A 23,736-nucleotide genomic window follows, 5' to 3' on the forward strand; every position below is an offset into this window, starting at 1 on the left:
GGGCCCAGCCTGCAGTCCCTCCACTCCATGGATTTTAGTTCAGAGAATAAGTTCATTTTTGCAGATCTTTGACATTCTCAGGTTTTTTTTTTTGGTTTGTTTGCTTGTTTCCTATGTTAAAGACTAAATTTCTTTTCGGAAAGCAAACATACAAAGGGGAATCCCAAACCCCCTGAAATTTACTTATAAAAATTATGTGTTTATTCTTACGCGTTTAAACTTCAGTCACCTTCAAAGTGCTCTCCATTGGATGCAATGCACCTATCGAGACTTTTTTCCCACTGCTCAAAACAGTTGTTGAACTCATTGGTTTTCATGCCTTTTAGTGCTTCTGCTGTTTTTGTTTCACTTCTTGTACATTGGCAAGATGTTTCCCTTTGAGGGCTTTTTTCATTCAGAGAAACAAAAAAAAAAAAGTCACTTTGGTTGAGATTGGGTGAATAGGTAGGGTGGGGCACAGGGATCATGCTATTTTTTTGTCAAAAACTGTTGAACAGTCAGCACAGTGTGCACAGGTGCACTCATAAATCACCCATCATGAAATGGGCTAACATGTTGAAAGAGTCTTCAAAAAAAATTTCACAGAAGCCAAACTCAGCCTGTCACAACAATGCCAGCTAGTACACTGATACAGATGGGATCCTAGAACACTCACTTAGTGGGGGAAACCTGCATTACAAGGGGTACACCTCCAGAAGATAATTCTGGTTTACTTATGTCCCCCATCATAAGCAAGTGAAGTGCAGCTCTTGGCCCTCGGTGTGGGATGGGGGAAGGTGGTAATTCAGCCTGAGTTCCAGCCAGTGCACAGACCCAGCTGGACCTCGGCACCCAGGGAGACAAGGCTCGGCTCTGCGCCCCTAGCTAGGTGCACCTGGTGGGGTCAGTCTGTGTGCCGATGGCCCACCAACCATCCCGATTTAGATGGTAAATGTGGAGGTGCTGTGATCCACGCCCCTGTGATACAATCAAGGTTTAGTGCCCTTCTTTATGGTCATGTGGGCTTCACTGAACAGCTCCAACTGCTGGGGACTGAAGGGAGAGATTCTCTTCCAGTCACCATTGGGGGCAGGGGACAGGGTGGGGGGTAACAGTCCACAGGAAATTGAGACAAGAGTCCCCCCAAACACCTCCCCTTCCAGGAGACCCGTGGGACAGTTTATCACAGAAGCACACCCATGGCTAGGACATGGGAACAAACACTTGTGCACCCGAGTGGTCCCTTTTCTGTCCTTACTTCCAGTCACCCTACTGTGTGTTGTGACTTGTTCTACAGGCCACCTCACATTCCTGGAGGTGGGCAGGAATAGAAGACAGAGAGAGATAAATGGGGAGGTCTCTGCTTTCTCCAGGAGTTCAGAGTGACTGAGAGTTTGCTGGGAGAGAGACCAGAACTTTCTACCACAATCCTCTGTCTTTGAGGCATTTATGGAGTGTGGCATATTTAACTGGTTCATGAAAGCCTTGGACTCCTCTGAGGTGTGCTTGCTCTGCTTCCCCTCCTTGAGACCCCTACTCTATGCATTGGGTCACTTGGTGAGTAAAACCATTACTGCCCTATGGGGATAGGAAGTGCCAGACCAAATGACCTCAGATTAAAAGGAAAATAATAGCCACCCTCACAGATGTGTCTCGGAAGTTGGTCCACTTCTGACTATACATAGGTCTCACTCAAGAACATTTTAACATTATTTCTTAATAGCAATTCCTTTCTTAAAAATCACCCTTAACCCCATCTACTATCAAATAAGCACAGAAATACAAACTGTCACCACCTTGGGGCACCTCCTTGATGATACCAGAGTGGGAGCCAGAACATGATAAGTTATAGAGACAGGCAGGACGCAGCCCACTTTTATTCATACTTGACAAGTGGATCAGCATGACTGTGATATGGTATGGGCCCTCTGTTTACCCTAGTACACTTCCCTGCTGAGGGCGATAACATGCTCAGGTGCTGTGTAATTTGGCTTCATTATGGTTCAGGTGAATCTACAGTAAAGTGACTTCGGCAGGTAATGAAGAATAATTTGCCATGCCTTAAAATAGCCTATGTCGAAGGTTATAATGAGTGTTAATCTGTAAAATTAATTCAGATTATAGAAGGTCTTGAATGCTATGCTTAGGAATTTGGGCTTCTGGATACAATAAGGTGCCTTGAAGAGTCCTTGAAAATAGTAATATGATCTCAACCATATAAGGTTATAAAAATATATATATGTTATTTGTTAAGTAACTTTGTTGGCAATATAAAGGATGCATTAGAGAAATAAGGGTTGAGGTACAGAATTAGTTTGGAACAATATAATATTTATAACCAAAGTGGAAAGGTGTGAACACATAATGGATACTGAAGAAATAGAAAAAAGATAAAAAATATAAACAATAAAATGGAAATAAATACACATCTATCAACAACAGAATCTAAAAAAACGAAATGAATGAACAAGCAGAACAAACACAGACACAGAACATTCAGACCATTGCCAGGTGGGAGGGGTGTTGGTGGGGTGGGTGAGAAAGGTGGGAGGATTAACAGGTACAAACTGGTTGTCACAGTCACAAAATAGTCATGGGGCTGGTCTGAAGGTAACGAGTTATCTCAATTGATTGTTACAGAATAGTCACGGGGATGTGAAATACTGCATAGGAAATATAGTCAATAATATTCCAATAACTATGTGTGGTGTCAGATGGGTATGAGATTATTGGAATGATCACTTAGTAAGTTATATAATATCTAACTACTGGAGTATATACCTGAAACTAATATAATATCATATGTCAACTGTAATTGAAAAAAAAAGATTGAAAAAACAGAGTGCCAGTGATAAATCAGGACCAGAGAGAGGCAATTTGGGGAAAGTAGGATTATGGGAGGTGAAAACATTAAGAGATGTTCTAGAGCAGGGTTGGCAAATTTTTCTTAAAGGACCCTATAGTAAATGTTTTAGGTTTGCCAAATATAAAGTCTTTGTTCCCTTGAACTCTGCTCTTACAGTAGAAAGATAGTCATAGAAAGTATAGTAGCTGTATTTCAATAAAACTTTATTTACAAAACAGGTGCCTAGGCTACGGTTTGTTAATGCCCTGTTCTCCAGCAGTGCTTCTCAAAGCTTTAACGTGTGTGCGTGTTGTCAGAGTATCTGGTTAAAATGTAGGCAGTGACTCAGTAGGTTTGAAGTAGAGTCAATAAGCTGCACTTCTAAGAAGTTCCCAGTTGTTACTTGCTACCTAGTATTTGACCACATTTTGAGTAGGTTTCAGAGTGTTGTATCAAAGAGGTAAGGAACAGGTTAAGTATAACAGTAACAACCTTGATAAGTTCATGTTTTAAAAAAGGAAGTCCTTTTAAAACTCTCATTTCTATTTTAATCTAGCCCATTAGCCTAACTTCTAAAAATTTCCCTAGGGTAGAAGTCAAAAAGTAGTGGTTTCTTGTGGCTAAGATTTTTTAAATACCTACTCCAAATGAAGAAACTATGATGAAGTATCTAAAATTCAGGGTAAATTTTTAAAAAATACTGTCTTAAAATATTTCTACTACATAAAAGTGCTTTTCGTTGAACTAAATTATTATCTGTGGGACTTATACATGACATGAAAAGATATACTGAAAAAAATCCAGTGATTAATTTAATTAGCTTTTAACTTTTAAAGTCTCTTATCTACCAGCTATGCTACCTCTCTGAAGAGGAAAAATACTTTTTCCAAGACAGAAATCATCTGATGTAACCTAATATCTCTGAAAATAAGTCCATAAATTGTCTTCAGAACTAGAGATCTCTTTATTTAAATGTATGAGATTGAGGTAAAGAATATTTCCTACAAACTAGTCACCTGTCAGAACATGCTATGGGGGATGAGAAGAACAAGTCCCTTCTATATCTAAGGACACTTCCAAACCCTAGTGCATAGCGGCAGGATAGATTTATATGCAACACCAAATGTTTCTTGCTGTGAAAGTAACATTATTTAAACTTGTATATGAAACACATTTGACTCCTTGCTCTCTGTGCTTCGTGACTGGTTCTTAGTTCTCATTTCACATTAGACTGTGGGTAGAAAACATACTTCTAGTGTTGAATAAATTCAAAGTAATAAAAACAGACTAGTTTTTATGTTTTATTTCTCTAGTATAAATAATATAAATTACTCTCTTCATTTTAAATATGTGGTTCTCTTGAACCCTTTTATGGGACATATGTACCATTTTGATAATAGATGATTACAATAATTAAGTTGAAAAGAACATTGGTTTCATCAATTGTATTTTATCAAAATATCTCTCCAAAAAAGTGGTAAAACATTTTTTTGTTGTTTTTAGAGATTTTATGTATTTATTTTTAGAGAGGGTAAGGAAAGGAGAAAATGAGGGAGAGAAACATCAGTGTGTGGTTGCCTCTCACACACCCCCTACTGGGGACCTGGCCTGCAACCTAAACATGTGCTCTGACTGGGAATTGAACCAGTGACCCTTGGATTCACAGGCCAGTGCTCAATCCACAAGCCACACCGGCCAGGGCTGAAAGTGGTAAAGTTTTTATATGTTATTAATTTTGAGCATGCTCTATTTTTGTTACTGTATGGTAGGATGTAGAGTAATTGGAGGCAGTCTGGCTTCCTCACCCAGGTGTCTGGGTAACTAAGAGAAGCAGTGTTCCCACAGCCTTGGAGGGGCCTGGTAACCAGTGTTCTCATAGCCTTGGAGGGGCCTGATAAGTAGTGTTTTCATAGCCTTGAGGCTGGGTCCCATCAACTGTTCCCATAACATGAAGTGGGCTGGCATGTGCAGAATCATGCTATGTTACATAATTTTGTGGCTGGAAGCAGCTTTGTTTGCCTCCAGTACTTAAGCCAGCAGGGACTCCTACTGTGTGCTATGACATGTGCCAACCTGTCAGGCCTTGAACAGTCACGACACATAGAACAACTTAAAAATAATATTTAAAAAAGTTGGAATACTCACATGCCAATATGAATATTAATTCCAACCCACCAATTTTAAAATTGTCTCTATTATTGTTTTTCTGCTTTAATACTTCAATGCTTTCTATAAATTCCCAATTAAGTCCTTTATAAAAGGAACAAAAAGTATTAATAAAATACAAACTGATTATGTTGAGACAATCAATGACCAAGATATGTTCAGATTTACATAATAAAAGATGGAAGCAATTCTATTATTAAAGCTAATTATCAACTACAACTTAACATTGTGTAAAGAGTCTGGAAATGTTAAAAAATAAAATGTGCTACCCTGGCTGGTGTGGCTCAGTTGGCTGGGTGTCCTCCTGACAACCAAAAGGTTGCTGGTTTGATTCCTGGTCAGGGCACATGCCTGGGCTGTAGGTTCAGTCCCCAGTCGAGGTGTGTACAAGAGGAAACTAATCAATGTTTCTCTCCCTCACTTTCTCCATCCCTTCCCCAACAAAAGAAAAAAATTAAAAAATATTTAAAAAGTTCTAACAAAAATATGTAGTAAAAATGCTAAAAAGTTACTATATAAATTAGACTTCTCTATTAATCCAGGGAAATTTCTTTTTCTGTATTTATCCAATTTTGAAATAAAGATCTTATTTGGTAGCAAACATTCTCTACAAAAAACAAGATTTAAACTAAAAGCTTCTTTAAATTACTTAGAATAATGGCAAATGATTATCAACTTACAGTAAGGAAGAGTGGGATGAGAAGTCATTCTTCTGACATTATTAATGGCTTTCTTAATCATCTGTTAATGGAGAAAATCATTCTTTTAGTTACAATAGTAGTATTAAAATTTTACTTGGGACAAGAAATTCAAATAATATTCATTTATCTATCTATCTATCTATCTATCTATCTATCTATTTATTTATTTATATGTGACTCCATGGTTGCTGTTATGAGTGGTAAAAACACTATACACGGTGGCAGAAATCAAGTTCAGCAGCTCAGCTCTCTCACATGTAAGTGCACATACATGTTCTGGGTCACTGACCAGGCTCTAGGGAACAAGTTCACGTTGAGTGTTTTCTCTTACCTCTTTTCTTGCTAATTCTTTTCTGATCCCATTAAATTTATTGGAATAATCCTGAATAGTATAAGGTTATAAAAACAAGCAGAAGCATGTTGGGGGAAAATGATATAGACAAAAAAATTGTATAATTTTTCATTGATACTTTGGAATTGCTTGTTTACTTGTTTGTAAATCATGTTTTGAATGATTTACAAAGCCTGTCAAATAAGAGTACAAAATATATATATGAAATTAAAAAGGTAATTTTAATTTATAGAACATTTTCTATTTATGGCACCTTAACTGCAGCTACACATTACCCTAAGTTTATACTGTCAGTCTCAGGTACACTTTTTGTTGTCATTTTCGATTCTAAATTGTTCAATTAGCCTGAAGCAGTCAGGAAAGTGGGGATTTGGTAGGGAGGGAAGAGATTCTGCAGCAGAACTGCTGAGGGGCAGAAACACTGAAAGTCATATAGAGATGCTGATAATACACCAACGAAGCAGAAGTTGGTTACAACAAGTGTTCTTTTTTCATAGTATTCACAGTTCAATAAAATAATGGGATTAAGAAAATAGTTTATCAATTCTCCACCAAAATGAAAACCTGCTAAATGTTACTTTTGTTTAGTACATTTTATGTTTAAATCTCATGTTCCTCTTAATTAAAGAAATGCCTAAAGATTCCTGATCTTTCTTTTATCTTTTTTCTAACTAAATGATATTTTCTGACTAAAGTATCAAAGGAAAACACTGAATAAAAAATATACAAACACAGCTTTAAAAATGTTTCTGAAAGCATATGTAAAACATTACAAAGGGAAAAAGTCATTAATTATTTTAGAAGATCCATATAAAAAAGAACAATTATATAGGTGTATTTTTCTTGATTATGGAGTGAGACAATCTAAATTCTTATGTTTACAAATCACAATGACCCTACTGAAAATACTTTCTTCTTTAGATAGAAAATTCAGTCCCAAGGAGAATGACAATAGTTATTTCTGTATTATAATGCTTTGGAGTATAAAATATTTTCTGAGCACCTACTATATACTAAATGCTATTTTAGTTAGAGATCATCAGTGTATAAAGCAGGCATAAAGTAACCTCTCAAAGAGCTTACATCCTAGAGGGTACAAAAAAAAGACATCCAAAAAACAGATAGCTTCAAAACCGATAAAAGCTACAAAGATGATAAAATACAATGACATAGGATGACTGTGGGTAGAGTAGGGAGGGGCAGATGCCTTCACTAGATAAGCAGGGGAAATCTATGAAAATGTGAATTAAAATCTGAAAGGTAAACCAGAAAAATAGCATTTTAAGCAGAATGCAAGGCACAGCTCTGACATGGCAATGAACTTAATGTGTTCCAATGACAGAAAAAAGGCCACTGTAAGTAAAGCAAAGAGAATCAATTGTGCAATGAAGGGAGATGAGGCTGCCAGAGACCAGCAGAGGTTAAATCACAGGGGGCCTTAGCGGCCATGTTAATAAGGACTTGAATTTTTTTCAAGTTGTACTGGGAAATTTGAAGGTGTTAAGCAGCGGGGTGACAGCCTGAATAATGCTTCAGAAAGCAGCAACTCTGGTTGTTGTGTACAGAACAGGAGGCAAGTGTGGGAGCAAAAAGTTCAGCAAAGAAAGGTGTTACAGGAAGAACCTTACTGTGTTCTCAGAAACTTGAGCTGGAAAAAAGTGCCTAATATTTCTCTTCATATATTTCATATATTTAAGTTTCCCTGTAAATGGTGATAATATCAGTAGGTTTTACAAATGAATTTTAATAAATGTCAATTGGAAAGAATAACTATTAATGACCAAGTCATTCATTTGAATAATTACTAGATTGCTTTTTAAATTCTTCAATTTAATTTTTAAATGCTCCTATCTGAAATCAATGAGCTAAGGAGAATTGAGGGCTCTAATACAAGCTTTGCCAGAAATTTGAATAGTGACCTGAATTAAATTACTTGACCTTTGCCTGAAGCTTCATCTAAAGAATGAGAAGTAGGAGTGATTATAATAGCCACAACAGACATCTCAGAGAATAAATAAGATGATAGGTACAAGAAAGGAACTTCATTCAGTATTAAATATTATCAGATATTATTAACAATGATTAAGCCTTTAGTTAAATAATTACCCTTATTAATTAGTGAAAAAGAATTCTTTTTAGCCCAAGAAAGAATTTCATAGGATTTTGGAAACTAAAAAAACAAACAAACAACAAACAAACAAACAAAAACTCTACCATCTAGAAGCCACTGAGAGAATTAAGGTGCTGGGTTTCTTCAATTCTATGTATCAATTCCTACACTGTAAGTATCAATGAAAATAATCTCATGGAGGTTTAAACCTGGATCACATCTTTGGTAATTTGGTCTCAAGGAGATCTTCCATTAGTAGAGAAAAATTCTGATTCAGTTTATATGCATTTTATACTTTGCTTAAACTTAAAATAATTACATTGTTTTCCTTTGTTCAAAGAAAAGAACAATATATTTGTCTCAGGGTTAAACAAAAGTCATAGTTAATATGGGAATAGTTGTTAGTTGATATCTATTAAAAGATACTATCTAGATTAAAGGTTAACAAATATTTTTATAAAGGACAAGATAATAAATATTTTTTTACTTTATGTGCATATAGTCTTCATCTCATATACTTAATTTTGCCTTTCTAGCATGAAGGTATTCATAGGTGAAATATGAATTAATGACTATGACTATATTTCAATAAAACTTTACAGATTCTTGATTATATGAAATTTTAATTTCATATAATTTTCATGTCATAAAACACCATTCTTCTTTTGATTTTGTTTCAACCACTGAAAAATGCAAACACTATTCTTAGTATGTTATCTATACAAAAACAGATGCCGGGTACAATTTAACCATAGGCCACAGCTTGCTGATTTGGACCAGTAAGTTCCAAATAATTATTACTTAATATACTGCTCTTTGTATTTTAAACTATTTATTTAAAATATTTATCTTTTAAAAATGAAAACATATTCTTCATAATGAAAATTTATAATTTGCAGCAACTATGACTTACTAAAAAGTTAAGAATTTTTAGACCATGTTGATTAAATCATTCTTTATCTATTAAGCTAGAGGGAAAAAATCGGATGTTTACATACAAATATATTTTGCTTTACATACCACAGATGCTCCTCTGCCAGTCTGTGTACTACCAAGCCATGGCATGTTGACCAGAGTGCCAGGACTGCTATGTGTATATGGGGTTGTACCTTGCACAGCTATTGAATCATCAGGAGCATGTATAAGTAAGAAATCTTCTGACCTACAGTGCAATGTCAGCGTGAATGAAAGCAGCCCATTTTTTCTTCTATTGTACCTGAAAGCTCTAATGTATGACTTTGTTTCCCTTTAAAATTGTCTTCAGCTCTAAACTCATAACTCAGACAATAACTTCATACATGAATAATTTCCGATCCTTTCACTCATTCCCTTTCAACCTTCTTTTACCTTATATAGAGCTCCTAACACCCACTTCTTTACTCTTTTGCGCATCAGCTTCCTCTTATAATCTATGAATGTTCCTTTCAAAAAACTTTGAGTCTTTAATACATTTTGAATTTATCCTTGTGCGTGGTGTAAGAAGGTGGTCTAGTTTCATTTTTTCTGTGTGTATTTGTTCAATTTTCCTGACCCTGTTTATTGAGTAAACTATCTTTAGCCTGTTGTATGTGCTTGCTTCCTCTGTTGAATATTAATCGACTATAAAGGTGTGGGTTTATTTCTGGCCTCTCTATCCTGTTCCATTGATCTATGTGTCTGTTTTTATACAAGTACAATGCTGTTTTGATTACTATGGCCTTATAGTATAGCTTGATATAAGTTAGCATGATTCCTCCAACTTTGTTCTTCTTACTCAGGATCACTGTTGCTATGTGGGTCCTTTCGGGCTTTCATAAAAATTTTTGAAATATTGGTTCTAGTTTTGTGAAATACATCATTGGAATCTTGATAGGAATTGTATTGAATCTTTCTCTGACTGGTTTATTTCACTTATCATAACGTTCTCTAGATTTACCATGCTGTTGCAAAAGATTAAATTTTCTTTTTATGGCTCAGTAGTATTCCACTGTATAAATATCTCATAGTTGTTTTATCCACTCATATACAGTTAGATACTTCAGTTCCTTCCAAATCTTGGCGATTGTAAATAATGCTGCAGTGAACATAGGGGTGCTCATGTTCGTTTGAATTAGTGTTTTAGGCTTCTTTAGATATGTTCCCAGAAGTGGGATCACTGGGTAGAAAGACAGATCCTTTTTTGGGTAATATGGACATTTTAATGATGTTAATTCTTCCAATCTATGAACACAGTATGTGCTTCCACTTATTTGTATCTTCTTCAGTAGCTTTCTTCAGTGTCTTATAATATTCTGAGTAGAGGTCTCTTACATCCTTGGTTAGAATTATTCCTAGGAATTTTATTATTTTTGAAGCAATTGTAAATGGAATTGTTTTCTTAATTTCCTTTCTTGTTTGTTCATTGTTGGTATATAAAAATGTAACTGATCTCTTGATATTAAAATTCTACAAGAAAACATAAGCAGTAAAGTCTTGGACATCGATCATAACAATATTTTATCTAATATATCTTCCCAGGCAATGGAAACATACAAAATATTTTTGTATATTTATTAACAAAGGTGACCACATCATACTAAAAAGTTTTCTCACTGCAAAGGAAAACATCAAAGAATAAAAAGGCAACCCATGGATAGGAGAATATATTTAGCAATACATCTGATAAGGAGTTAATATCCAAAATTTAGAAAGTAATTATAAAACTCAACAGCAGAAAGCAAATGATCCAATTAAAAAATGACCTGAATAGACACTTCTCCAAAGAGGATATACAGATGGCCAATAGGTGTATGACAAGATGCTCAATGTTACTAATTATCAGAGAAATGCACATTAAAACCACAATTAGATATCATCTCACACCTGTCAGAATGGCTATCATCAATAAATCAACAAACAACAAGTGCTGGTGAGGATATGGAGAAAGGGGAACTTTTTTGCACTGTTGGTGGGAATGCAGACTGTGCAACTACTCTGGAAGGTAGTAGGGAGATACCTCAAAAAATTAAGAATGGATCTGTCTTTCTACCCAGTGATCCCACTTCTGGGAACATATCTAAAGAAGCCTAAAACACTAATTCAAACGAACTTGAGCATCCCTGTGTTCACTGCAGCACTATTTACAATCGCCAAGATTTGGAAGGAACTGAAGTATCTATCTGTATATGAGTGGATAAAACAACTATGACATATTTATACAGTGGAATACTACTGAGCCATAAAAAGAAAATTTAATCTTTTGCAACAGCATGGTGAATCTAGAGAACATTATGATAAGTGAAATAAGCCAGTCAGAGAAAGACAAATGCCATATGATTTCACTCATATGTGGAATCTAATGAATAAACTGAACTAAGAAGAAAAGTAGAAACAGGCTCAGAGATAGAGAGCATGTGACAGCTGTTGGGAGGAAGAGGTCAGGTGGTGGAGGGATTGAGCAAAAAGGAAAAAGGACTCACGGACATAGCAGTGTGGTGATCATGGGGGAGAGAAGGTATACGGGCACTAAATAGTAATGAAAAATTATACAATAAAAATAATAAAAATAGTTAAGATAAAAGTCTTTTGAAAGTTATAGATCTGTGGAATCAACATTCAAGTTGCGATGTTACTGAATAAAAACAAGTATAAGGGTGCTCTTTGGTTTTCATTTCTGTAACATCATCTACCCAAGTACGGATCTGTGTAGCCAGAATTCTAGAAACATCCAGTTCTTGGGCATCATGGCTCAGAGGAATTTCTGTACAGTTTCTATTTGCCTGAAAAATAAATCATACGGTAATTTTTCAATAATAAAGCATAACATGTATATGGGCTACTTTTGAAAATTAAAACTACAAAATAGCTTTAAGAAATGATAGCTTTAAGGTAGAGAATATATAGCATTCTTAAAAATGAATATTTTAAATTAATTTTAACAATTAAATTTTGAGTGTAATAATCATCAGCTTGAGCTTGGGGATACATTTTTGTTCTAAGAATTCAAGAACATCCAACAGAAAGCTAGCTACAAGTGGTAATGGATGTTCTACTTTATTTCTTCCAGCACTGCCTCTCTTGTATACTAGAATGGTACAGTCTCTTCAAGGTTTACATAGTTTAGAACTGGGGAGGGAGATGTTGATGGAGACAGGAGTCCTGGAAGGTAGAGAAAGATGAAGGAGATAAAGAACACGAAAGTAAAGAAAGCATGGTGAATTATTCAAATAAGATAATATCACCTTCGCCTAAAGCCTTTCAATCTTAGGTGAGAAAAGTGGAATTTGGACTTTCAGCCAAGATGGAGGTGTGGGTAGATACACCTTGCCTCCTCACATAACCAAAAGGAGAACAACAACAATTTGAAAAAAACCCAGAACCCAGAAAATTGAACCACATGGAAATCTGACAACCAAGAAGTTAAAGAAGAAACATTCATCTAGACTGGTAAGAGGGGGAGAGATGAGTAGCTGGGGCAGAGAGGTTGTGTGGCAAAGCAGCGGCTGGTGGACCCGATGGCACCACATTTGCATGCCAAGACGCATCATAGTTAAATTACCCAAAATTAAAGATAAGGAAAGAATTTTTTTGTAAGAAGTGTTTTTTTTTTTACATTTAAATTTTTTTACATTAAATTTTTTTAATTTATCTAATTATTGTTCAAGTACAGTTTTCTGTTTTTTACTCTCATCCCAGTCCACCCCCCCAGTGCCCCCCACCTCCCTCCCATTTCCACCCCCCTTAGTTGTTGTCCATGTGTCCTTTATACTAGTTCCTGTAAATACTTCCCCTTTTTCCCCTGAAATTCCCTCCCCTCTCCCCTCTGGTCACTTTCCCCCTTTTCTCTATTTCAGTGTCTTTGTTTTTATTTTGCTTATTTGTTTTGTTATTTAGCTTCCTATTAAAGGTGAGATCATATGGTATGTGTATTTCAATGCCTGGCTTATTTCATTCAACATAATACTTTCCAGTTCCATCCATGCTGTTGCAAAGGGTAGGAGCTCCTTCTTTCTTTCTGCTGCATAGAATTCCATTGTGTATATGTACCATAATTTTTTGATTCATTCATTTACTGATGGGCACCTAGGTTGCTTCCAGCTCTTGGCTATTGCAAATTGTGCTGCTATGAACACTGGGGTGCTTAAAAGCAGCAAAAGGAGACAATTACCTACATAGGAGTTCCCATAAGACTCTCAGCTGATTTCTCAAAAGGAACCTTGCAGGCAAGAAGGGGCTGGAAAGAATATTCCAAGTCATGAAAGGCCAGGCCCTACATCTAAGATTGTTCTATCCAGCAAAGCTATCATTTAGAATGGAAGGGCAGATAAAGTGCTACCCAGATAAGGTCAAGTTAAAGGAGTTCATCATCACAAAGACATTACTATATGAAATGTTAAAGGGACTTATCTAAGAAAAAGAAGATGATCAATAATATGAACAGTAAAATGATAGCAAAGTCACAACTATCAACAACTGGACCTAAAAATAACAAAAACAAAAACAACTAAGCAAACAACTAGAACAGGAACAGATTCACAGAAATGGAGATCATGTGGAAGGTTATCAGTGGAAGTGGGGAGGCAGAAGGATGGAGGTAAAGGTACAGGGAATAAGAAGCATAAATGGTACGTACAAAATAGACACAGAGAGGTTACAAATGGTATAGAAAATGGAGAAGCCAAAGAACTTATATATATATATATGACCAGTGGACATGAACTAAGGTGGGGGAATGCTGGTGGGAAGCAGGGTACAGGGCAGTGGGGAATAAAGGGGAAAAAATAGAGCAACTGTAATAGCCTCATCAATAAAATATATTTAAAAAAAAAGAAAAGAGGAATTTGGGAAGAGATTATAAAGAAAAAGTGTAGGGGTAGAAGCCCTGGCTGGTGTAGCTCAGTGGATTGAGCACGGGCCTGCAAACCAAAGGATCGCAGTGCAATTCCCAGGCAGGGCACATGCCTGGGTTGCAGGCCAGTTCCCAGCAGGAGATGCATGAGAGGCAATCATACATTGATATTTCTCTTCCTCTCTCCTTCCCTTCCCTTCTGAAGGTAAATAAATAAAATCTTTAAAAAAAAGTGTAGGGGTAGGGAAAGATGGGGGAAGTATGCCAAATAAGATCATAAGTGAAAGGTTGGTCAGATTAAATGATATACAATTTTAAACATCTATGAGTTAAAAATTTACATCTCTAAAGCAGGAAGTGGAAAGATATTGACAGCAGAGAGAAAAGTGGATTAATATTCCATCATTATATAAAATGCTAATACAAACTAATTAGAAAATAACTGAGACCCCAGAGACAGATGAAAAAAGGATGTAACTAGACTTCTGGGAGACAATTCTTCCTGGGTCTCTTCTGGGTATCCTGTTAGTGAGTCACTGACTGCCCTTTGTTCCATAGCATCACCTCTAGGAGGTCTATACGGCTATAGCCTCTCCTTCCATATCTAAGGGCAGGTATGCTCACTATCATTACAAAAGATCTGGGCTCCCTAAACTCAGTGTTCCTCTCCTGTAATGCAAACCACTTTGTGTGCAGGCATCATCTGGCCCTCGCCCTGTCGTTTTGGATATATAGCTCCAGAACCAGTGCAAAAATACTACCACTTTTGCTACTAGAAATAAACTCTCCTTTGTCAATGGTCTGAGAGTCTTGGGTCTTTTAACAGCCTCCATTAAACAAGTTAGCTTTAATGCAGAGGAATATCTCAGATCCTTCACAGTTTTTGATACATAATCCACAACTAAACAAATGGGAAAAGTTCAATCTCATTGGCATTTCTAAATACTGCAGGTAAAGCAAAAGGTATTGCTATTACACAGTAAATGACAGACTTTGTGTATGTAGATGATTGTTCATTACTAGATGCTTATATACATTCTTTCCCCCAAAGAGCAAAATGCTAGTTTTATAGCAAAGAACATTTAAAATCATATTTTCCTCAGGGGAAGGAAGGTACTTCTTGGGTGTAGACAGTAATTTTGTATTTGACGTGTACATTCCATATTACAACATGAGAACTGCCTGGGTAAGGGCTGCTTCTAAACGTGCCTTTAAAATTTTTTTTTCCATTACCATTTAGTCCCCTTGCACTCCTTTTCCCCTGCAATCACCACACTGTTGCCCATGTCCAGGAGTCCTTTTTCCTCTTTGCTCAATCCAACCCTAATGCCCCACCCCCCGCCTTAGCTGTCATACTGCTCTATGAGTCTGTCTCTATTTTGCTGTCTTGACAGAACTAGTCATTGTTCAGGGGAAGATCTCTAGGAGAGAAATGAGACAAAGGATACAGAAAAAGGTGAGGACAGAATGACAAAGGAACTACTTAGGATAAATCAAAGAAAAGAGATGGTCTAGAAGGATAGAAAACCTGTTTGTGAATGATTACTGAAAGGATGCCATAGGTTATACATCTAAGTATTATGTAAAACTTATTTTTAAGTTAGAAATACAAGGAAAAGAATATATAAATCCTTTAAATTAATGAAATAAAAAACAACAGTATCTAGAAGACAGTAGAAACTCTACAGTAAAGCAAACAGGAAATATAGGAGGGGAACATGATTCAGACAAATTTTAACCTTGGACCACCATGTATAAGGGCCTTGTAATAAGGCTACCTCTTTTGTGAGTAGCTCTAAGGAAGACGTTGAATAGAAGGCTAAAGAATACAAAGAAAATGGTCTAGTTCGGCAGCTATTACAGTTTAAGTCAAAGAGGGAGAATTTCTCTGAGTCACATAAGCTTAAATTTAACCTAATATTAAGACCAACATTTAATATGTTCATATGAAAAAAGTAGAAAACCTTTTATTTGGATTAACTCTTACAATGTGTTGTACGAATTCTAAACGCAATCACGTATATAAATACCTGATACTTCTATGTAGAATAAAACATTTTATCAGCTATATATTCAAAATAAAAAATTACATTATGCAACAATATAATCACTTTATAAAATAAAAATGTATTCACATTGCAATTTAGGAGTAAGAAGTAGCTTTGGGGAAAAGAAATACTGAAACTGAATAAACTGACAGAATGGGAAATGTTCTCCAACTATGAATACTTAATATCTGAAAAAAAGAAAAGTGCCTGTACTTACTTCATTGACAGCAAAGGCTGTGATGATATCAGATTCCTTATGAATAATTCTTGGTTTGTCTCCAGGATATCCCAAATCTCCTTCTATCTAAATGGAGAAAAAGAAAATGTAAAAATACAGTGATTTTAGTAATAGAATAATATATGCCAATCTGTCATTTAATACTAGCATAAATTATTTTCAGAAACTCTTTAGACATTTCAAAACCAAAAGTACTATTTTAAATGCTCATTATCTCTAAATAAAATCTATATAAGACAAAGCTAATTTTTTTCAAATTCACTTTTTTACATATAAGATAGTTGATATGTACATCTTACAACTTCATTAAATGCTTATGTTCCCAATCCATAATGAATTAGCTTTAAAGGATCAAGACAGTTTAACTATTAAAGTAAGATTTGTTTACATTTATTATTATTATAATTCTTTGATAATATTTTATAAATAACAAAGGATTAGATGGTAAATATTGTAGGTTTTATAGACCATAGTGTGTCGCTACAGCATATTCTTTTTAAAAACAACCTTTATAACAATAGAAAGATCATTTTTAGTTCAAAGCCTGTTCAAGAACTGGTTGAATATGGCCTGCTGAATATAGTTTACTGAATTCTGGTCTAAAATTTATAGGAGAAAAACCTCAACCCCTGAAAGGAACAGTAGTTTGCCCAAGGCAGTAATCATTTTAGGAGCTGAGTAAATCAAAATTCACGGTACTTAATTTTTTTAAAGATTTTTATTTATTTACTTTTAGAGAGAAGGAAGGAAGGGAGAAAGAGAGGGAGAGAAACATCAGTGTGTAGTTGCCTCCTGCATGCCCCCCACTGGTGAACCTGGCCCGCAACCTAGACATGTGCTCTGACTGGGAATCATACCAGTGATCTTTTGGTTCATAGGCCTGTGCTCAATTCACCAAGCTACAACAGGTAGCACTCAATGTACTTTAGATGAGAGAAATATATTTGACCTATGCTAACCCCAGAGGTATATTCAACACCTCTGAACTCCAAAGAGAGTGGTGTATAAAATCAGAATTACTAAAATATTTGCATATATATTTTATTACCTCTGGGTAAAAAGAGGAGGAAATGATTAAGAGTTGGGAATGTTGCTTAATGTAGGATATTTTCACATTATTTTACCCTCCCTAACCTTCAATCTTTAAAGTGAATTACTATAGGACTTCTGGCCAAGATGGAGGCATTGGTGGAAACACTGCCTCCTCCCACAACCAAGTTTAAAGACAACGAAGTTTTAGTAACAAAAATGCAACCAAAACACAGAAAATTGAACTATAGGGACGTCTGACAACAACAAACCATTTAGCCAGACTGGTGAGAGGGGCAGAGCCAGCAGCTGGTGGAGCGGAGTTGCCCAGGAAAACTCTGCCAGACCGACCCAGGTACTTGGAGGGAGATCCCAGGCGTGGGGTTGCAATGGGCAGACCCAGTGAGGGCGAAAGGCGGCTGGCTGACCGAGGTCACACATTCTCACACAGAAAAAACAGGCAAAGGAGTGAGCAGTGAGACAGACCACACAGGCCCCAGTGGCAGGAAGCAGCAGAGGAGACCGCTATTACCCCTCTTTGACCCCGCCCCCACAATAGCGTCATAACCCAGTGACCTGGATGGCCCCACCCTGGTGAACGCCTAGGGCTCTGCCCCTCATACTTAACAGGTGCGAACAGACCAAAACATTATGGCTCAAGAACTCAAAGTCCCAGAGCCCATAACTCTAAGCGACCAAGAAATAGCCAACCTATCAGATGTACAGTTAAAATGAATTACTATAAAATGTTTCACAACTTACTATGAAGTACAGAAGTTATTAATTTGACATTAGAATACGACAAATTTACTTTCTGCAAAATTTAGACAAAATATCATTGTTTGTCCATTCATTGTTTGACCACAGAACTGAGTAGGGTTAGCAGTAGTTTTAAAAATGGCAACTGAGATGAATGTATAATTGCAAAGTTAAAAGAGAATTATAAATAACCAAACCAAAAGAGCCCTCTGCAAACAAGTCATAGTCACTGGATGTAGAGATGTCAAATATATTCTAATCTAAAATATAATTTGATTACAAACATAAGTGAATTTAATTGTTCAGTAACATTTTGGCTTATTTGAGGGCTAACTACTTTTTTAAGGAAAGTGTTAGCTCTGCTATAAGAGGTGCATCAACTGATAAGAATGTAGAGAATAAGATTTTTTAATTTTATGACAAAATTCCAACTTAGCCACGTCTCTGCCTGGTATGTAGAGCCTACTAAGTGTCCACTATTGGGCTCTGAAGAAATTAAAAAGAGAAAATTATATTTCCATGAAATACTAAGATAATCTATTTGTTAATAAAGTATACAGTGAAGTATGATAAAGGGCATAAAGTAAATCAAGTAAGGGGACAGAGGTTAAAGGGTGGTGCATTTAGACAGGGCAGTGATTTTCAACAGGTGTGCTGCAAGAATTTTTAAAACATACAATACCTGACTATTTAATCAGGGGCACTGACCTCTTTTCCTTTAAATTAAAAAAAAAAAGACAATAGCCAACACAGCAATAGCTGTCTGGTATAAATTATTTTTTGTCAGATGGGCAAAAAATATATTTTTCAGTGTGCTACACAATTTTAGTAATTAGTTATGTGTGCCATGAGATGAAAAAAGTTGAAAATCACTGAGACAGGGGGATCAAAAGGTGACATTTGAGCTAAGACTGAATGAAGTGATGGGGAAGAGACAAGAAAATATTTAGGGAAAAAAGTGTTCCAGGCAGAGAGAAAAATACACAAAGGCTCTAAGCGGTGGGGTGCTTGACTTGTTAAAGGAACAGCAAGGAAGCCAGTGTGACTACAGTGGAGTAATCAGTGGGGAGAGACAGAAAATGATGCCTGAGAAGCAAGCAGGGGCTGTATATTAGGATCTTGGAGACCATAATAGGACTTTATTTAAGGGAGTTTATTCTCTGTGTGATGCATAGCCATTGAAGGATTTTGAGGAAAGGCGTGGTGTGCTCTGATGTAGATCTAAAAAGAATCATTCTGCCTTAAATGTTTGGAATAGACTGCAGTAGAGCAAGGGTGTCAGCCGGGAGACCAACGAGGAGGCTGGCTGTGGTAATCTATGCCATAGCTAATGGTGACTGTTGGTCTGGAGAGGTAGTGGTGGATGTCAGGAAGAACCATTGGATTTGGGACATATTTTTGAAGGTAGAGGCAGCAGATTTCAATAATGGCTTTCATAAGGGTCTGCAGAGGTGGGTTTCCTGCCACTTATACCAACCCATCCAAAATAAACATTCATTTTGCACCTAGTTCTATAGACTTTTTCTTAAAGAGAATCCTCCCTCTCTACCAATGCATGAGACTCATTTCCATAAAATTCGACTCTGTCCCTGAGGTCTGAGAGAAAAAGAAAGTAAAAAATAATGGTTCCTGGGTTTTGACCAGAGTAATAGGTGGAACGGTAGCCCCACTCCTGAGCCATGGTCCCTGGTAAACAGAATAGCTCGGTGGGGATCTGAAATTCCACTCTGGACATATTCAATAAAGCTGAAATGCCTCATGCCGGCCCTTAAGATATCATCATACTCAAAAAGACTCCCTCTGCGACCTAGGCTTCTGTTTGTGGTCAGGTTAGAATGTCCTTTCCTGTGCTCTCTCTCTTTCTCTCTCAAAATGTTACTTTTCAAGGCTCTCTTTATTTTATGTATGTATGTATGTATGTATGTATGTATGTATGTATTTTAGAGAGAGGAAGAAAGATGAAAGGGGGAGGGGGGAGAGAGAAAGGGAAGCGTTAATTTGTTGTTGTACTTGATTGTACATTCATTGGTTGCTTCTTGTACGTGGCCTGACCAGAGATCAAACTTACAACCTTGGCATGTCAGGACTATGCTCTAACCAAGTAAGCTACTAGCCAGGGTCAAGGTTCACTTTAAATGAAAACTTTTCCATAAGAGAAGACTTCCTCCTCCATAATCCAGGAGTGGAAAACCGGAAGCCCATAGCAGGACCTGGACTAAATTTGTAAAATCAAATGTGAATGTTTTAGACAGCACAAGCATTCTTCTTGTTGCTCAGTCATCCTTATATTGCCTTGGTCACTATCACTTTTATGTGACTTGCTTAATTCCTATAGCCATTTGAGCTTATGACCCATGACATTCTCAAACCATTTTGCTTATGTCTCTTCTATCACAGTTACACACTGGGTGTTTTATAAAAATTTGTAAATATTTTAAAAATATATTTTATTTATTATTGATTACAGTTTTCCCATTCCCCCCCTTCATTCCCCTCCACCCTGCACACCCCCTCCCACCCACATTCCCCACCTTTAGTTCATGTCCATGTCTTAAGTTCTTCTGTCCATGTGTCTTTAGCTTCTACATTTCCCAAACTATTCTTGCCCTCCCCATGTCTATTTTCTCCCTACTGTCTATGCTACTTATTCTCTGTACCTTTTCCCCACCTCTCCTCTTCCCACTCCCTTGTTGCTGTCTCTCTCTATGTGATCTCCATTTCTGTGGTTCTGTTCCTGTTCTAGTTATTTCCTTTATTTTTGCTTTAGGTGTGGTTGTTAATAATTGTGAATTTGCCGTCATTTTTTTAATCTTCTTTTTCTTAGATAAGTCCCTTTAACATTTCATATAATAAGGGCTTGGTAATGATGAACTCCTTGAACTTGGCCTTATCTGAAAAGCACTTTATCTGCCCTTCCATTCTAAATGAAAGCTTTGCTGGATAGAGCAATCTTGGATGTAAGTCCTTGCCTTTCATGGCTTGGAATACTTCTTTCCAGTCTCTTCTTGCCTGCAAGGTCTCTTTTGAGAAATCAGCTGACAGTCTGATGGGAACTCCCTTGTAGGTAACTACCTCCTTATCTCTTGCTGCTTCTAGGAGTCTCTCCTTCATTTTAATCTTGGCTAATGTAATTATGATGTGCCTTGGTGTGCTCCTCCTTGGGTCCAACTGCTCTGGGACTCTCTGAGCTTCCTGGATTTCCAGGAAGTTTATTTCCTTTGCCAGATTAGGGAAGTTCTCCTTTATTATTTGTTCAAATAAGTTTTCCACTGGTGGCTGTTCCTTTCCCCCTTCTGGTACCTCTATAATTCGGATGTTGGAGCATTTAAAGATGTCCTGGAGGTTCCTAAGCCTCTCCTCATTTTTTTGAATTCTTGTTTCTTCATTCTTTTCTGTTTGGTTGTTTCTTCATTTCTTCTGGTCCACTCCATTGATTTGAGTCCCAGTTTTCTTCCCATCACTACTGGTTCCCTGTGAATTTTCCTTCATTTTGCTTAGCATAGTCTTCATTTTTTCATCTAATTTGTGACTAAATTCAACTAATTCTGTGAGCATCCTGATCACCAGTGCTTTGAACTGTGCATCTGATAGGTTGGCTATCTCTTGGTCACTTAGTTGTATTTGCTGTGGAGCTTTGATCTGTTCTTCCATTTGGGCCATTTTTTTTTGTCTTGTTGGGCCTGTTATGTATGAGGGGCAGAGTCTTAGGCGTTCACCAGGACCAGGTAACCCAGTCACTGGGTTGTGACACAGTATGTAGAAGGAGGGGTCCAAGAGGGAACAATGGCACTTGCTCCGCTCTCTGTCAGATCCCAGTCCCCTCCGCTGCTTCCCCCAAGCAAACTGAACCCTATGGTACTGATTCCCTGGTGGGTGGGCTTGTGTACGTTCTAGGACCCTGTGGGTCTCTCCAACAAACTCTCCTGTGAGGCTGGGAGTCTCTCTCTGTGCCTCAACCCCCACAGGTGATTTCAGTTGGTGTTTTGAGGCTTTATTTTCTGGCACTGGGACCCTGGGTTACACAGTCTGTTTCACTCTTCAGTTTCTTCTGGTTTATCTGAATGCAAATGTGGGAAAAATCTATAAATTAATGAAGGTGCGAACACTGTGTTTTCCACATAGATACAATTGTCACAAGCAGCAGTTTGGTAGACAAAAGAGTTGCATATTTTCATAGTATTCTGTTTTTTAAAAAAGTTATTTTCCTCTTTTGTTATTTTTCTCTCATTACATTTTTGTCCCCTTACAGAAAATTTAAGCAAAGAAAGCGATTATTACCTAACTTGACTGCTGATTTTGTTTGACATAATTTCAAATTGTTCCTTGAGTTTATTTTGTAATGAAGCAAATATTTCACACTAATACCACCAGAACAGAAGGTAAACTTTATCTTTCACTTGGCTAGGGCTGTGTAAAATAGTCAGTTTGGTTCCATTAAAAATAAATTAGAATTAAGTGAATATTTTAATTATGAAATGTGTGAACAGTGTTCATTAATAAAACCTACTCCTAAATGTAATCCTTAGGTCAGCCCTTAGAAATAAGAATAAAGTGAATCCACCCTTCACAAGAATGACGTTTCTAGGCCTCTTTGCAGTTTGCAAATGCAAACAGGAGGCAAAGTCTGAGGGCAGCTTCCACATGGAAGGACTGTGGCGAAACCAGGTGACTCACGGTTTTATTTAGCAGTGGAGATGCAGACCCTTGCCAGTGTGTTTTGTTACCACGTAATTCCCAACTTCTCACCTTTTTTCTAATGAAAAATCAGCTTTCAAAAATTGCTCAACACACTGCCTTTCATGAGTCCAAATTTCATATTGGAGCCCTGATTGATGAAGTCCTTTGAATGCTGGATTTTTCTAAGTTACTTCGGGGAGGCATCAGTCAGTGGAGATGGGAGGAAAACAATGCACACAAACATTCGCTGGTGTGATAGACCATTTCTCCTCCATGCTTCACAAAATCTGAGTGAGGCTGTGGCAATCCAGCTTTGATTTTTCTCTCACTTCTCTGACTCTTCTTTTCAGAAATTTCTCCAAGGAAGTTTTCGAGGTATCTAGTTGAAAAGCATGATGTAAACTCAAGGTGTCCAACTTATCTCTGGTCTCTGCATGGAGAAGGAAGATCATTCTGAGGGCTTCTTGGGAAAGAGAAGAGGATCCTTCTAACCCTACCTACCCCCCGTATATCTGACTGTGAAGCTATGGCTGCTCTTTTACATCATCTCTGGGCAGTTTGTGCTTGAGTCCATGGCCAAGTGCACAAAGCATCATCTCTCTCTGCCCAGTATTGTTGACACCCCCTGTAACTTTGTTAGCAGACCCATGGTGCTAAATGCTTCTCCAGAAACTCTCATTCTTGGCATTAAAGATAGATACATAAAAGGAATCTTTTCAGTTAGTTCATGGCCAAAAGGCAAGATAGTAGGTGTGATAAAGCCATTACTAGTGTTTAGCCTGGTGCAGAATGGAAGGATCCTCTTCCCAGCTAGAAGATGTGACCTCTTGTGCAGGAAGGAGGCGCAGGTAATGTGTTTCTCCAGGAGATCCACCTGGCTCTCCTCCCTGAGGTGTGGAGAACCCATCACAGCCACCAAGACACAAGGCACCCATGGAATACCATCAAAGGGAAAAACACTTGCCCATCTCAGTGCAAACCTAAAGATTTCAAGACCAGGCAGGGCCCACAGCTGACTGCACTGCT

The 23,736-nt window shown here is 37.1% G+C and overlaps 1 protein-coding gene and 1 long non-coding RNA gene across 2 annotated transcripts in view; both read right to left on the reverse strand.

The window, feature by feature from the left end:
- CCDC112 (coiled-coil domain containing 112) overlaps positions 1 to 9,223 on the reverse strand; it is a 78,446-nt gene extending 69,223 nt beyond the window's left edge. Inside the window, exons 1-2 of the mRNA XM_037167071.2 lie at positions 9,174 to 9,223; positions 5,671 to 5,731 (exon numbers count right to left, since the gene is read on the reverse strand). The gene's annotated coding sequence lies outside the window, so the exon portion shown is untranslated. The remainder of the gene's footprint in view (positions 1 to 5,670; positions 5,732 to 9,173) is intronic.
- Positions 9,224 to 16,253: 7,030 nt separating this feature from the next.
- LOC128627454 (uncharacterized) overlaps positions 16,254 to 23,736 on the reverse strand; it is a 52,030-nt gene continuing 44,547 nt past the window's right edge. The window contains exon 3 of the long non-coding RNA XR_008391628.1: positions 16,254 to 16,311. This is a non-coding gene — a long non-coding RNA (uncharacterized LOC128627454). The remainder of the gene's footprint in view (positions 16,312 to 23,736) is intronic.

Source organism: Artibeus jamaicensis, unplaced genomic scaffold (genome assembly GCF_021234435.1).
Source record: "Artibeus jamaicensis isolate MK-2021 breed Jamaican fruit bat unplaced genomic scaffold, CSHL_Jam_final contig_402, whole genome shotgun sequence".
In the NCBI taxonomy this organism is placed as follows: Eukaryota; Metazoa; Chordata; class Mammalia; order Chiroptera; family Phyllostomidae; genus Artibeus; species Artibeus jamaicensis.